The sequence below is a fragment of the Euwallacea fornicatus genome, chromosome 16 (genome assembly GCF_040115645.1).
Source record: "Euwallacea fornicatus isolate EFF26 chromosome 16, ASM4011564v1, whole genome shotgun sequence".
NCBI lineage: Eukaryota > Metazoa > Arthropoda > Insecta > Coleoptera > Curculionidae > Euwallacea > Euwallacea fornicatus.
In genome coordinates, this window is record NC_089556.1 from 2,376,331 (window position 1) to 2,393,649 (window position 17,319).

General features: G+C 33.9%; 1 protein-coding gene across 9 annotated transcripts in view; it reads right to left on the bottom strand.

Moving 5' to 3' along the window:
- LOC136344180 (calcitonin gene-related peptide type 1 receptor-like) overlaps nucleotides 1-16,975 on the bottom strand; it is a 107,554-nt gene extending 90,579 nt beyond the window's left edge. For 3 of the 9 annotated variants that reach the window (XR_010732921.1, XM_066291387.1, XM_066291392.1), the window contains exon 1: nucleotides 16,431-16,972. The gene's annotated coding sequence lies outside the window, so the exon portion shown is untranslated. Of the gene's footprint in view, nucleotides 1-11,484; nucleotides 11,744-12,181; nucleotides 12,530-16,430 lie in introns of those variants that run through there. The other 6 variants (XM_066291389.1, XM_066291394.1, XM_066291393.1 and 3 more) reach the window with 6 other exon arrangements.
- Nucleotides 16,976-17,319: the final 344 nt, after the last annotated feature.

Sequence of the window (17,319 nt, forward strand, 5' to 3'; positions counted from 1 at the left end):
CGGTGATAATAAAGAACTTTTGGGGAATCCCCAAATAAGCTCCCAAAAAAATTAAAATAATTTCAAAATATATAAAGTTCTCTACTGCAACTGCAGCAATTTTCAAATTTTTAAAGGGGATTTTTCTTGGATCTCAAAATTCATAAGTTTGCCCCAATATAACCGACTTCTTATCTCTTATGGTTTTCTAGATCCCAATGGTGGTAACTTTCTCAATTTTTTTTTTGTGTTTTTAGGAATTTCAATGCCCTCACTCATGTGCGGTTGCTACTCTGTATTGCAAGCACAAAAGAAACCGGTTAAACTTTCAATGTGAAATAACTTTGATATTTCTGAGGAAATGAACTTTTGAAATATATTTGCTGACCTGCCAGCGGGACTAAAACTTCGATGAGGTTTATTTCCACAAGTGTCATAATATATGTGTTTTTCATTCCTGGAGAATGGAAGAACTTATATGAAGTTGCCCTCAATTTTACTTTTTATAAACTTTCGTTGACTTTCATTCACTTTCTCTGCCCCATGCTCCCATACATGTTGATTCATTTATACAAATAAGTTCATTAACACTTCTTCATAATGGACATCCCTCGCCCGCTGAATATTCTCCCAAACACGAAAACAGGTGGATCAAATTTATTTCGACGACACCTTGGTAGGGGTTAGCCCCACATAAAGTTTAATTGATATAAGCTTTTTAATATTAAGTTACCCAAACAGCCAGGGGATATTCTACCTCATGCTATATCCCCAAGGAGTTCAGTAATTATTAACGTCAAATATAGATACACATAAAAAGGTGACGAGAAATTTATTAGTTCGCTAATTGAGAGCGAAAATGATTAAAAAATAGTATTTATCTCAGAATTAAGTAAATAATTATTAAATGATTACTCCAGAGACCTGATTGGTATGAGTACTACTACGAAAATGACATAGGGACACATATAAGAAAATGCTATTCTTAGAAATATAAATATCTATTAAAGTATATGGTTAACTATGTATATAAAAAGTGTGTATTTCCAGAGAAAAGAACTCATGACTATATGGTTTTTTGTGACTTTGTGAGAGTAATATTTACACATTTTTTGGACAAAAATATTGGTGAAATGCAGAGCAAACAAAAAATTACATTTAAAGAGCTTTCTGCATGTAAACATTCATCGCGATAATTCGGAAAACCTCTTGAATTTAATCGACATTTTAATGTTGTGTCACATAATTTTGTATATTTATAGCTGAAATTTGCTTCACACAAGCAAGCCCCTTTAATGAGGTAATTTTGGTAATAATCGGATATTTACCTACTATTAGACCGATGAGGGTTAGGAGTTTATTTATAGAGCTTTCTGACCTAATTTTCTTCGATAGTGTCTCACCTTCAGCTGGAAACCAAATCGACCCTTTATCACAATTGTTTAATTGCTAGACTGGATGCAATTATTAGATACCGTTGCTTTTTTAAAATGATATAGTTAATGACGGGCCAATATACCGTGACTAGGAAACTTTAAGAGGTTATAAGTAGCAAGTAATTGCGTTTTCTCATTCAGATCGTAGAAAAACGTCAACACAAATAGTGTAACTCTAAAGAAAATTGGATTTTACTTTCCATGAGAGATTTACTTATTCTTACCGTTTTCATTTCTTTCAGAAATACATTTTAATAAAAGAAACGGCGAAAATATACTGTGACCGGCAGAAAGTAGGCACCATATGGAATTTTTTTAGTTGAATTTATCAGAAAATTTTATTCTAGATAAAACTTTGTGCATTCGTGCAAACTCAAAATGCAGTTTTATCAATTTGTATATCTCATTTCATATGGACGAGATTTGAAAATTATGAAAATGGTCATGAGTGAAGTACCTTTATTTTTAATTTTAGAGAAAACATGCATTACACGAAGTCGTTTAAAATTAAAAGATAAGCTCTATAATGAATTTTTAAGTTTCTATTCCATAAAATACTTCTTCGGATTTTTATGATTTACTTCGTATAGCAAATACGTGTGAAATATACGTTTAGTGCATGAGTCCTCTAAAACTAACAAAAAATACTTCACTATACATATAATATCATTTGTATTTTTTAATCCTCTCTGAAACAAAATAGGCATATTAAACGTATTTGTTTCATTTTCTATATGGGGTAAATTTTTAAAAATTCCGAAAAAAGTGTTTTGTGGATTAAAAACTTGAAAGTTCATTTTTGGGCTCATCTTTTAATTTTGACAACTTTTTATAATACATGTTTCTTCTAAAATTAAAAATAACCATACTTTACTGATTGACACACATACTTTAAATCCGACGTTTCGATTTCCGACAACCATCATCGACTTTGTTTTTTTATATGGATGCCAACTTGAATTTTCACATTTATGAATTCAGCTTTTTTCAGATTTTGATGATATATCAGATGCTTAGCTTGGTGCAAATGTTTGGAAAAAAAGTCAACACGCCCACAATTACAAAATAAGTATAAATTTATTAACCAAATGACCTTTTTGATGAGAACGAGTTATAAGTTTATTACGTTTTACATCGAAATGTGCGGTTTCCAGAAAGACAACAGACAACTCAAAATTATTTTTTATTTCCGCATAGAAATTTAGCCATTTACATTTCCGTTCCCATTTTCGAGTTTTTCTTTCTAATGTTTTTATGGAATCTCTATTTATTTTCGTGTAACACTTTGTTTTTGACTTTCCCGAACGAAAATTTCCCTAATAGTAAAACGGAAGCTTAATCAAGTGGGAACATTACTGAACATTTAAAAAGGTTTAAAATTTTTTTAATATAACCAATATACCATAAAAGCCTCGAAGAATTACTAATTTCCTGAAACGGGATTTTTTAAATAGAGCAAATGTTTGGGAACATTTGCATATACTTTTCAGATATGCTTTTAATCGCATTTACATCTCGCTCCATTTGCATTGTGATCTTCGATCGCACTAAATTCTCATTGTGTAATATATATTTTTGTATCGAATTTCTCATCAAATCACTTATGTTCGTCATAAAATTCAACATACTATCTCTAGATAAGTGGCCATTAATAAGCTTGTTCCAACTGGTGTTGGCATGTTTAACTGTAATAAACCTTTTTCACTGCATGAGTTTTAAGAAACTTACTTATTAAAATGTGAAATATTCCCTGAATAATGAACTTTGACATAATCTAAAATACACGCGCGTATACAGTAAAAAAAAACAAGAAATACTTATCAGTTGTGGCATAAGCATACACGTATTTTCATTGGGAAACATTCGCAAAGTGTGATCTTGCATGTCGACCTTCCATATTTCCATAGATTCTTGATAAAGGCGCATTTCCTACTGTTTTCCATGCCCTTATTTTTATTCAGTCGTGAGAGGGAACAGTTCAGCAGCACTTTTCAGAGGAAGTAGAAATAACGTTTTTTTTTTCTAAATTCAGTAAAAAAATCCTGCTTGATTAGAGGTTAACGGTTCTAAGCTATAATATGCATGAAATGATGTCTCGCCTTTATTCCTAACAAATGTTACACATTAGGTCATCTGGCAGAGCCATATTTATTATTACAGCAAATTAAAATTTACCATTGACTCATTTCGTTTCGTAAACACAATGATTTTTAAAATAAGCCCAATCACCGATTTTATTAGCTAAATATTGAAACTGTGGTATTTACTGAGTAGTTAATAGTGGAATATTTGGTTAATAAAACTGGGGACATATTCCATTTGATTTAAAAATAGAATCGTTTTTTTTTCATAAAATTTTTAACGATCACGTGGTGCCAATGAGAAACGGCCACCTTAGACTGGAAGTTTAAATTTTAAATATCTCAAAAACAACCAGAGTAGGCGTAATTCAAAAAAAATTATATGGATCTCTGACTTTCATGATCTCGAAAGCTAAGAAAATGCGGGGTTATCAAAAATGGGCAAAGCTGGATTATCGTTTTTATCCATGACAGGAAAATTCCGAAGTTCTTGCGAAGGTTTCCAAACATGAGCACATGGTCATCACAAAAGCACTCACAGCCATAACAGCCCTGATCACTTATCGATCTCTTCTGATCATAATAGAATTGCGAATTCTCATCAGTGAATTGGTTACTTAAACTTATTAGAAAGGCTCCATCCTAGATATATCCTTTGAGTCATAAGGGCTTCCAACTTGTGTGTGAGCACAATATTCCAGAAGTCTCTTGTGCCCCAATGGGTTATAATTGATAGTAAATTGGATTATGGTAAACTGTCACCGATATCAACCTAGCTTGTCGTACATAAAAGGGGAATATCAGTTTTTGTTCTTCGCCATAGAGCCGAAATCATTTTAGATCCTGTTAGCTTTAATAGCATTAAGGATATCTGTAGGTATTCAAAGAGCATTAGGTAGGTTTGTGTTTTTTAAGCCTTAACCGAGTGTTTTGCTAGGCGAATTTAAGCGGAGAAAAGTTTTTTTTTATTGCAAAAGAGCGCGCAAGTTATTGCGAATATTATAAACAACAATAAACCTCAGCGTTAATAAATTGTTATAACAATCTGCCTGATATAACGTGGAAACTTATTAAATTTTTATGGTCTTGTATCTCCAGTAAACGAGAAAAACCTTTATTAGAATTTGTCTGGAAACCCCAGGGGAATAACTAATAATTAAAAGAGGCGCGCCACACCACAGGGAAATGAGATAGTGAATTACTTTCCCCGGTATTATTTTCGAATGGAATGCATGTTAGGGACATAGAAGTCCTGCTTTTTAACGAAGTTCATCACGATTTCGTTGCTTATTTAAATGAGAGTCCTTAAGAAAACTAAATCGAAGAACAAATCCTAAACCCAAAAAAAGGGGCTATATGTTTTGGGAGATCCAATGAGGCCAAAAACAATGAGAGATTCGAAGCCATTATCGTCCGGCGCAAGTTAACTTTCAGATAACATCCCAGAGTTACCCATGCGGAGCTGGATAAGCCCGTAGAATTAGCTAAAAATATTGTTCCCAGAGTAGCTATATCAACTCCAGGCCCAGGTTCTGTATGGTTTCACTACAGTAGGGTTTGTGGCTTTAAATGTAATTTTCACCGGAAAACTTCAGTCGTTAAAGTTAAAAAACAATTGAGAGAATGAATTATTCGATTGATTCTGTGAAGTATCTACTAGTTCAAAATGGAATACTATTGGACTAGCATATAATGTAGGTCGTCATCCCCGATGGCGAAGTTTGAGTCATTAGCGAAGCAAGTAGGGCCAGTTTCTGAGGGAATAAGAGCCTACATTACATGCCAGTACGATATTATACTTTGCCCAAGCCTAAACGTCCGTCCTTTGCACAAGTATAGTAAGAATTTTCTGTATATTTTTCGTATTATATTCTGTATTATTTCTTTTATGTCAGGCCATGGCTGTACACCTGTTAACGCCAAATCGCCAATATTAAATAAACTTTTCTTAATTTTCTAATACTTTTCTTCACCGTTGAACTTACATGGAAACCTTCAAATTCAAGGCCTGCCACTAAAACTTTAAACTTGAGGCCTACTAGATACTCTGGCGGCCATTATGCAGACGGAAGTTAATTAATTGCTCATGTAGTAATTAAATAGAATGCAACAATCGTTTTATTCATCACCAGAAAAATACGCTCCTATGTTACAATTCATCTAATTGATGCAATGATGGCGATAACCGGACCTTCGTTCGAGTTTCATAATTCGAAATTGTTTTTAAAGGCCATAAAAATAATCATTAAACGACCGTAAATCTTTCGACAGACTATTCACCGGGTAACAATAAGTTTATTTAATTTTACCACAGACATGCAAGATTAAAGCACATCTTCAAGTTCCTTAACACTGCTGCATCGAAACAAGCACAATGCACAGCAGTATGAACTATAGGTAAACAACTTCAATGATTGTCGTCCAAAAAAGCCATTGTCGGTTGGAGTAGTTGCTTTAATATCATTGTTACAGATTACATCTTTACGAGCTTCTAAAACCAGTTAAAGTAAAAGTCTTATCTGTATATATGCAAGGGCAAAATAAAAACATCGGTGAGTGATTCCTAGGATCAAAATACAGCATAAAGTGTCTATAAACTTACATTCGTAAATGGTGCGTTGATGAGATAAAGGGTGTAAAAAAGACGAATTACGTCTGCAGGAGCCCTTAAATCTCAGCGTACGGTAAAGCTTCTTTGCTGCACGTGCCAAAAAAATTTCGCAATTATTCTTTTTTCGCTCTCAGTGGTTTTAGAATGATTTTCTTATTGTTCGATGGCTGGAAATTTATATAATCTAAATTAAAAATATCGTTTGCAGAAAGAACAGCACATCGCCCGGAGGAGGAAATCGTTCGAGTTTTCATTTAAATGCTTGATTACTTGCCAGACAAAGAACTGTTTACTTCTAAACAATATAAAAGCCTGATTGGATTGAAGAACAAGTATTTATATAAAGGAGGAAAGTAGAGTGGTTGGTTGCAGAAGGTTTAAAAAATACAGAGTATCTTCTATTTATACTATGGTGAGTGGTAGGTGGTACCGCAAGTGTTCATTGAAAAAGAGAGTTTATTCTAGACGCATCGTCGAGTGATTTGTTGCTACTTTTTATGTTTGCATTTATGTTTTCATGTTAATAACAAAATAAGGAAACCTTTTAGTCCTACTATCTTTAGCTATAGAAAGAAACCGTTATTAAGGGTGAGTAAATTTACGACTAGTACGGCCGTAAAAACAGAGGGATCGTAATAAGCGATATTAAAGTGTTTAGTAGTGAAATAGTGATTTATTAGTGGCCCATTATTTGGACCACAGTAGCTATGTTTATTTATTGGAATAATAAATTATGTTTATGTTGGAATCTTGTGCTCTGAACTCAAGCAACTCCAGAATTCACAACAATATTTCTAATCCATATAACTGCTAAAGCATTTTGCAAATTTATTATTTAAATGTTGTTGGTGATTCCAAATAACACTTCTTATAACTCAAGAACAAAATGATCACCTTTTAGCATCCATTTATAAAAAAATGGGGCATACATATAACTGGTTGATGAAAAGGCCCATTAACAAAGAGTTGGGCAGTTAACAGCGAGTTAACCTGTTAACAAAAATGATCCTCCAAACGCACCGGAATAACACCGGCATGGTGCAGTTCTAAAAATATATTAGTAAAATCTGAAGCTACCTGGTAAAATGAACAATATAGAGAGTGCTCCATTTAAAATTCCAGTATTGGTGTAATTTTCATTTAAACAGAAAATGCTTACAAAAACAGTGGTTAATTTAATGCATCATAAGCCAAATACATAGTCGGAAGTTATCATTTGCATTTGATTGGAAAACAAACAAATTAATACGAGTGATCCAGTTCTAAGAGACACGCCTTATATTGGTGGAGGAGGTGGATTGAGTTTTGGTATTTATGTTTACGTAGATAATTTCAACCCGAATTGCATTTCGTTATTTGTTCTATTGTGTGAACACAACTTTAGAATGTTTAGTGTTATGAAAAATCATCAGCTTTGAAAGTTTGAAAAACCTAAAAACGCGATTTAGAAAGATATAAAGTTAGGAATCAATTTTATTCTCTAATTTTTGACTTTCTTTCTGCAATACCCTCATGGGGCGACCCTGTTTTCTAAAGCTCCACAATTAAGTATTGAATTTTTTTGAACACATTTTTACGTTTCAAAGACAATGAAACGCAGTAGATTGCCGAGTTCTACAGGATGGAGGGTTATAAAGATGAATTTTAAAAATAAACTCCCCATCACTATGAATTATGTAGAAACATCATGTGGTAATCTAAATGTAATCTCACTTTAATCTTATTTTATATGTTATCTTAAATAGGAGCGCCTGACATTATGGATAAGTGTCTCCTATTCGGACCATGCCCTTAACAAATGAAATGTATCATTCTTCTTCATAATTTTCTATGAGCGATTATGGAGCAACGCTGTTTGTATTGTATTAGTTCTTCAATGAAAAAAAAAATTAAGTTATGTGAAATAAAGAAATTTAATTAATGTTGACTGAGTACATGTGCCGCATAGGCATTTGCCTAGTACCACCTCATTTTCACAAAGTCAAATTCTACAGACATTGTTCGGGAATTTTCGGTCCCTCATGGGATCCCAGACGCATTTTTTAATTGTGAAACTATCCAATTTGTTTTGGTTTATGATCATTAGGATCAAAATTGAAACACAAAACTACCAACAAAATTTAATAGACTCTTGTAGCAGAGATATATTTGCATAATGAAATGAGTATCGGGAATTTTGGTAAATATTGGTCAGAATGGGAATTGAATTAGCAAACCACTATAATGAGGCATTAATATGAATCATGTCCTCTTTTAATTGCTTAATTGGATAATAAAATCGGCAGGGTGAACTCATGTCCGATTACTGGTGGCCTTTGGTATTGACAAAACGCAGGAGCGTAGGTAGCAAACGTGTAGTAAACGGTGAGAACTTCATAAACTCATGGCTCATTGATCGTAAACATCAAAGAGATGTAATTGTAGCGTTGTTTATTTATTTACTTACTGACTATAAATTAACATTTCTCCAGGTAGTTGTAATCCTAGAGAATTAGGGGGCTGCCGTATTATTAAGTCAATTTATCTTATTTCAGCCTACATCTCACACAGGTAAACATTTTACCTGCTAGGGAGGTAACAATTCCCCGAGGAAGATAAAAACGTGTACGATAAGATTAAAAATGTCTAAGATGAGAATTCATTGCTCCGATGCAATCCTTGCTAAAATGGTGACGCATGCAGAGCTTGGCAGTGAAATTTATATGAGAGTTTCCAACCGCAAAATGTATCATATTACTAATGTATCATATGCAAGAGACGAAGTGCCTAATGCCTCTATTCACCAATCTTCAAATGACTACAGAGAATTTATCGGAGTAAAGGAGCAAAGGCGGGACTGAAACGGAATTTAATATATCTGCGCCCCCTTTGAGATAATGTTTGTCTAAGGTCTTACGTTCTGCACAGCCCTAAGGGCTTTTTATTATATGCATGTTGCTTACAACATAATTTTACAAAAGCCAGATTGAATCATTTTAGTAACAATGAAATAGGCCACAGATGTCTTCAGCATCGTTATCATTAATAAGAAATCGAGTAACAGGTAATGTTTCGGATATGATGCCCCACGCAAAGTGTAGAGAAGAGATGCTTCAAGGTTTAGGTCAAAACCATCAAACAGATGTTTAAGTAAAACCAGGTACTCAATAGCAGAACAATCGATGCAGGCAATAGTTTATCGGTTTTTATCTGGATTTTTTAACATTTTGTGTCCAATTTTATTAATTTTTTTCTTATATTGAATTAGCCACAGTTAGGTTCGATATTGGTAAAGATTGTTTCCCTGAGTAAAAACGCAAAAAAAGTCATTTGTGCTTTGGTTGAAAAATCAATGATAATTGGGTCCTATTTATCATAGTATGTTCCTGGATTGCACGCCCCCGGTTAGAATTTCTACCTGAATAATTATGATTAAATAATAGCTCACGCTGCAACAGCACAAAATGTACCGCAAATGGTTGTTGTTAATGATGGCCCGGTTTAAAGTACGTGATAAAGCGTAAGTGATATAGCATAAGTGAGCGTTAAAGAGCCGTAGGTCTAACAGAATTTTTTTTTTCATTTACGGGAACCTATAAAATATTTTAACTCGTGGAATCAGTCCGTAGACACTCAAAATGTGAGCATGACTCACTCTATATTGCAGCAAATTTTTCCGTTAATTCACAAAATATGAAAAGTTCCCTGAACTAAAGAGTTGGCCGAAAGGGGGGGGCAAAAACAATGTGGAGTGGTGCTCTAGCCAAACACATTTTTTAATTATTAAATAATATAAACCTCATAAATTCTTAATATTTTGTGGCATAGAAGGGCGGAAATTAAACAAAATCCACAAAATGCGGATGAGAAAAACATTACTAACAAACACGTGCTTGAACGTACAGAAATAAAGCACATGCGCGAGGGATACATATACCCAGTAAACTATCAGAGGAAATTGGTGAGAACTTCATTCATCATCCATAAACCCTCATGTTATTAGGAGGTATTTTATCAATGCGCAATCCAACAATTGAATACTCTTTTCTCTTTTCTTGCGGAGCAAATAAAAGCAACATTGGAATGGTAATAGGAATGAAATATGAGATATAAAAGAGGTTGTTAATTCACTCTCGAGCTAGAAATTTTACGGCCAATTAAAATAATAAATAACATAGTAAATTTTTATAGGCGAACATCAATCTTATATTCATTGTGCCTGGACGCGAATTGAGAACGTGGTATTTTTGATACACTACGTCAAGATGCCATAGAATCTCGCGTTTATGGACCTGGCATGGACTCTCATAAGCAACATTCATTTAGTTCTGAGCTGTGCAACAAGTAAATATTGGAAGGGTTAGGTTATAGTTATTTATACAGGGTGCTATTTAAGCACGTCAACAAACTTCCAGAGGGGATTTTTTGAGCGATTCTAAGACGAAAAGTTTATATGAACATAAGTTCGGTAATGCCAGGTTTTGAAGATACTGTGTGAATAACTTTTTTAAAAATCATTACATATTTAAAAAAAAACTCCTAAATTATAAGGATACGCAAACTAATACGTTGAATCTTAGTAGACAGTTTTTAATGTAGCATAAAGCAATCTTTGAGCGCAGGAAATTAAAAAAAAATCAAACAAGACAAACCCTTTATTAACATAGTACTTTAACAAATGATATACAATTTTCTGTGTAAAAAAACGTTTAACAATAAGTATCGCAAAGTTTCCAATAATTACTGAATATGCCCTTAAACTTTAATGCAAGCATTAGCTCGTCTTAATATCGATTGCCGAACACGTTGAAACATTCTTATCTCATTATATGAATCTTGCATCCGTTGTATTCATTCTTCTCCAGTGTTAATCGAAGTTCCATAAACGAAGGACTTTACAACTCTTAAAAGGACAAAATCTAAGGGATTTAAATCCGGTGCACTGGGTGGCCACGGCTGTGCTTAATGCGTAAAAAATATGAACATTTTAAAAAACTCAGCGGCACCTAAATAACAAAAATAACCCTAAATAGCGCTGTCGAATTTCAACAAAATCGGCTTAAGTATGATTAAGATTTTTGCAAAAAAGTAATTCTAATGAAAAGTTTTACAAGCTGTATCTTGAAAACAAAGCATTACTGACCCTATTTTTGTATAAACTGTACGTCTTAGAATCACCCAAAGAATCACCGCCTGACAGTTGTCCACGTACTTAAATAATACCCTGTATAATAAGTAAGTTAACATTTTATGGGGATACTTAGTTTATGTGCGAAGGAGTCCATGCACGAACGAGTCGACCAAAAAAAGGTACATTGCGATTCTTACTACATATGTATGTATATACAATGTTTTATGTATAATTTCATGGTCAATTGCTAATAAGTTAGTAACTAACATTAAAATACCTTCGAACCACCTTAATCACTTGCTAAAAGAAATTTATCTCGGTCTGCGAGTATTTACTTATTGTCAGTTTACGAGTTCTATAAAAACATAGAGAATCGAATACTGCAAATTTCTCAGGTGAAATCATGCCAATTTAGTTAAATTTACCTGCATATATACGTGAGTTTTTGCTTCATACTCACTATAGAGGGCTTGAAAATTATATAAAAAATACTTTTTTATACAGGGCAAAGCTTAACTAGTGTTAATGGAGCAATGCCAAGTTTACCAAGTTGAAATCGTGCGGTAGTCAGAGTTAGATTCGGCAAATTTAATGTTAGCGAATACACATTGAGTCAAAGCTGTTTTAAATATACAGTGTGACCCATTTGTTTTGGGGCCAGCCTGTAAAAAATTTGTTGATTGTGCGATTTAGCCCGGATTTTTTTTTAATGAATTATAGAGTTTGATAAACTGCTCGGTTTTATCAAAAATGGCCTGATTGATATAAAATTCAAGGTCTACTGTGACAATTTCTAGGAGCAAAATTTTAATAAATCATTTTAACGATTATTTTCAGGAAAAATATGTGCACTTCACTGGATTGACCGCCCCTCAAAACGGGCTTATACAAAATATTTATGAAAAATGTGGAGTAACAACGACTTTGTAGAAGAATTAAAAATGCACACTGGGTGCTTACTTACGTCTTCTTGTACTTTCTCTGGATATATTGAGGTCCGAACTAGGCATTCCTATACTATATCGGTGATTGTCGTAAAAATACTGCAAAATTTGGTTGTTATTTAGAAAAAGTCCACGACGTCCATTTTGTCTCGTTACTTCGGCTTACTGCTCTATCTGGATGTCTATTGTTGAATTCTGTCGCAGCTTCTGCTGCCGAGCGCGCGTTGTCGCCAACAAGACGAACAATTTCTGTTTCTTCTCTCTTACACTTAAATTTTCCATAATTATCACAATTAATAATCTAATTTGTGTTAAGCACAAATAAGTTCTGATGTCGATGTTGATGTTTGTTGCGTTTATTTGACAGTTAAACACTTCACTTGTTCTTCATAGCCGACCATGAATTTTTGAAAATAAACATATACCGAGGGTGCAATTTTGATTCTTTTACAAAATCGTTATTTCTCAAAATGTTTCATTAAAATTTTGTGCACGTCCGTTTTGAGAGGTGGTCAATACAGTGGCGTGCACGGATTTTTTCTAAAAAAATCGCTAATATCATTTATTATAATTTTGCTCCTAGAAACTGTCATAGTTGGCCTTTAATTTTATATCAATCAGACCATTTTTGCTAATAATGTGTAGTTTATCAAACTCTATAATTAAAAAAAAAATCCAGGCTTAATCGCACAATCAATAAGTTTTCTACAGACTGACCCCAAAACAAAGGAGTCACACCGTATACATATAATTACTAGGAGCCCTTTTATCGTATTAGAGTCTTTGGAAGAATTCCCTAGAATACCTTATACGAGGTTTGTCCGGAAATTTCGCATAAAAGTGAAATAAATAATTTATTTTACGTTTAATCAGGTAATTCGATTTTGTCCCTTCCAAATAACCCCCTGAGACACAATACACATGCGCCACCTTGGTTTCCACTGCTGGAAAGCTTTTTAGAAGTTCTCTGCTTTACAGCTTTTCAGTTTCCTTGTCGTATCCGCTTCGATGGCCTTCACATTCCCCAAATGCCGCCCCCGAAGCACCATTTTGTATTTAAGAAATTGAAAAAAGTTACACGGTGTCAAAGCCGGTGAATAAGAGGGGTGTTCCGTCGTGGTAATAGAATTTGAGGTTAAAAACTCAAACACAACTAAGGAAGTGTTTGCAGGGGCAATGTCATGATGGAGAATCCGCCACCTCCCTTGGGCCAAATTCGGTCGAACCCGAGGCACGCGACCTTTGAGGCGTCTGAGGACATCAATATAGAAGTTTCCATTAACCGACTGGCCCGGAGAGACGAATTCTCGGTGGATGATTCCCTGAGAATCGAAAAAAAAACCATCAATATTGTTTTGACATTCGACCTCGATTCCCTTGACTTTTTCATTCTTGGCTCCGGAGCTTGTTTCCCTTCCTTGCTTTGGGATTTGGGTTCCACATCAAATTCGTAAAACCAAGACTCACCTCCGGTAATTACCCTATCGAGAAATTCACCACCCTCTTCAGCTTCTATCCAGGCTTCACAGCATGCCACCCTACACGCTTTTTGTTCTGGAGATAAAAGCTTTCCAGCTGTGAAAACGAAGATAGCACAAGTTTATTGTGTCTCACGAGGATTATTTTAAAGGGGGCAAAATTGAATTACCTGATTGAATGTAAAATACATTTTTTGTATCAGTTTTAGCAGAACTTTCCGGAAAAACCTCGTATAATCACTATTTTATAAAACTAGCTACTTACACATTCCCATATCACTATATTTGAAACGTACTTTTATATGCGTAACCGTCTTCATTATTTGCTTTATCGCTCTGTAATCGTCCATATCTGTATTATTTCTGACAGAAAACAACGAAAATGCGAAGATTTTTGTATAACAAATTTGGAAGCCTCCATGATTTACTGGCGAAACGTAAACTTTCCATTAAGTTCAAATGTGCACGCCTGCTATTTTTCTATTGTTACTTCTATTGTTAGAAAACATAATACATAATGAACCAATAGCAAGCATTTCTCGCTATTGAATAGCAATAAAATAGTATGGTAATATACTAGTCCTACTTTAAGTCTGCGAATTGAAAATGTTGTAAAATGAATAATGAATATTCTATTTTTTCCAAGAGCAATATCCCATATTTATTTTCTCATACTTTTATTAAATATATTTTGAAAAATTTGAGACTTCAATATGAAAAAAATGTATATAAAAATTAAACTATAGAAGAGTAATGATGCCTATCGAAGGATCGCCTATTTCGTAGGATAAAAGTACGCGTTTCTCATAAAAGATGCTACTTAGACAAACAGTTAGTGCCTCAAAAGTTGCAGGCATGCTAAAGTTAGCTGCGAATATTTTCCCACTTCTACTTAAAAATTTGACGGTCGTAAAATTTTAAATTTACGGTGTTAAAAAATCCTGATAGTGTAGAAAAAAATATGGTTTTTTGGATAAAAAAATTAGTTTGAAGGGAAGTAGTGCTTCGAAAGCTACAGGCCTGCTAAAATCTGCTAGGACAAATCAATTATCACTTGCCGTCTACAAACTTTGAGGCTGCAATCGGAATTTGTATTTTTGCAAACTTCTGAGAATACATAAAAAGAAAGTTTTCCCAGATAAAGACACTAAGTGGACTTACAGATAATATTTGATAAGTTGCGGAGTCGGTAAATTCAATTTGCGCACATGTCATGGCATGTAAAATTTAAAAGTTTGAACATGGAAAAATTGGAAAATTGCGAGATCGTAATTTCCTGAGAATATGGAAAAACAGACGATTTCAAGTTAAGTATATTACTCAGATGCACAGACACTGTTGCAGAAGTTGAGGAGAGTCAATGTGGCGTGACTCAGCAATCTTATAGCCACTATGAAAATTTTATATTTATTTAAGAATCTTTATTAGCAACTAAATTGTTTTCAGGATTATCAACCATTTGGTTTTTCAGTTTTTGTAACAAAAAAACTTAGTTCTATACATATGTAAAGTCCAACTATTACAAAAGCACACTGACGTCATAAGTGAGATTTTATTGTTGCCAACCAACAAATATTATTTTATCTTTGTTTGTTGCAATGTGATTTTCTCGCTTAGTTATCCAGTTTTCGATCCAACCTGATGATACACATTTTCAGGAATTTTGAATATTAAATTTTTAAAATTTTGTACGCAAATTAGCTTTTTGTGAATTTCTTATTTTTCGGTCTTTTTTGAGTTTTCTTATTGTTTTGCATTAGAACCTATTCTTTTAAGAACAAATGTGGTACCTAGGACTTAAATAGTGGGCGTAAACAACTCGTTGCTACTTTAATTAAATATTTTGAATAGGAGCAAGATGACAACGGTCCTTTATTGCCTTTAGCTGCTGTGCAAGAGGTAAATTTATTCTTTATTATTACAATTGAAAAGTTAATTGAAAAAATTGGGTCAAAAATGTGTTGGGTAAAAAAAATTCATTAAAATTCAATATAAATGTGACTTTACTTTATACTAAAATTAAGAAAATTAAAGTTGGAAAGGTAATAATTAAAGTTGTTATTGTGTATTTTTGGCTAAATGAGTATTAGTGCCTTTTAAGGGGATTTTATACAGGAATCCACCCTATATTATTAAAACGTAACTTAAGCTAACGGCAATGTTAATTTTTTATGAGACGCTGCAGATGCGTAAAATTTCTATTAAAACGTCCTGAGTTGGGGTCATTGCATCTTAGGGTTCAAAAAAACCAGAAATTAACACAGGACCAAGAGCAGTTTCTATCACGTGAAAAAAAAATTCAGCTAGTTCCATTAAAAAAGAGCTACAATTAATGACGCCCCGCTTTTTTGTGACACCTTGTAGGGTTGTCACTAATTTTCAAATTTATCGTCATTTGTTAATCACAAATAATCTTATGGGAACCTGAGGGGCTATTAAATGGTATTCGACGAAGCAGATCTGCTTCATACGGCAGTATTAAAAAATTGTAACTTCCAAGCCTTCTTATTGTTTTCGATGCTATATATAAAGTATTTAGAGTAACAAATTCAATCACGAGAGTCCCGGTTTTCGTTTCTTCTGTAAACGCATACCTTATAAATTGTTGAGAAAACTTTATTCCTCAATACTAAAATAACAAAACAAATATAGACTCAGCGTCTTGAAGGACTATTTTCCCATCAACGAGAAAGGGAATACCTCCTTCACCTTGAAAGATATTCGATAGCACGCTCAAATATTTACCTAGAAAAAAACTCTCCAGCAGCCAAAAAATTTTTTTTTCGCTTACCTCGATGTATGAAAAATAAGTTTCGGGCAATATGGACTTGCTTCAGTCCCTTTGTAGAAAAATGTTGATGCCAATAATCAGCTTCGGTTATTGCGAAAGGCTTCAGGAACACGTGTTTCCCGCCGAAAACCGCTCAACTCTCAAACAATTCGATTGAGAAGCGCGCGGAATACTGAAGTTGCGCTTCCTGCTGTTTCAGGTTTCCTGCGGTTGCATGGAAGAGCAGGAATGTGGTGCGCGGGTAGTGGCGATATAAAGAAATGGAGTGAACAATACAAAAAATTAATCAAACTGGTAGAAACAACACCACAAGGTCGGCTTTGCAAAAAAGCGTTTTTTTGCCTTCAAAAACTACGACAGTTAAAAAAACATATCTTTCCAATAGATCCGTGCCGTAAAACTATTTCGACCTACTATGAGATTTCCATGGCTCAGGAGCTTCACGTTCGACCTACCTCGTATTAGCAGAGGATTAACTTTATCTGCATTTCTAGTAGTCGCAAACAACTTAATATATGTGATTTTTTTAATTATTTCCAAGGAAACGGGGTAATGAGGTACAAAAAAAAATAAAGATTTTGCCAATCCAGACTATCAGAACGAGAAGGAGAAAAAACTTAAAATATTTCCAATCCTGAATAAAAGTTTTCACGATTTCTGCGAAAATTTGGTTGTCAACAGTGGAGCAAATGACAATTTTACACACACATAAAAAATTATGTTGATCAATCGCTCCAAATTCAAACATATTGGGCTCCGCTTTACACGTGCAATAGAACGTTGATGGACTGCGGTCAAAACTCTATTAGCAAAACTTCGATTTTTTGGTCCAAAAAATGTATACACCACGAACATGTTTGACTCAAAAAATCGAGATCGTCCGATTCGA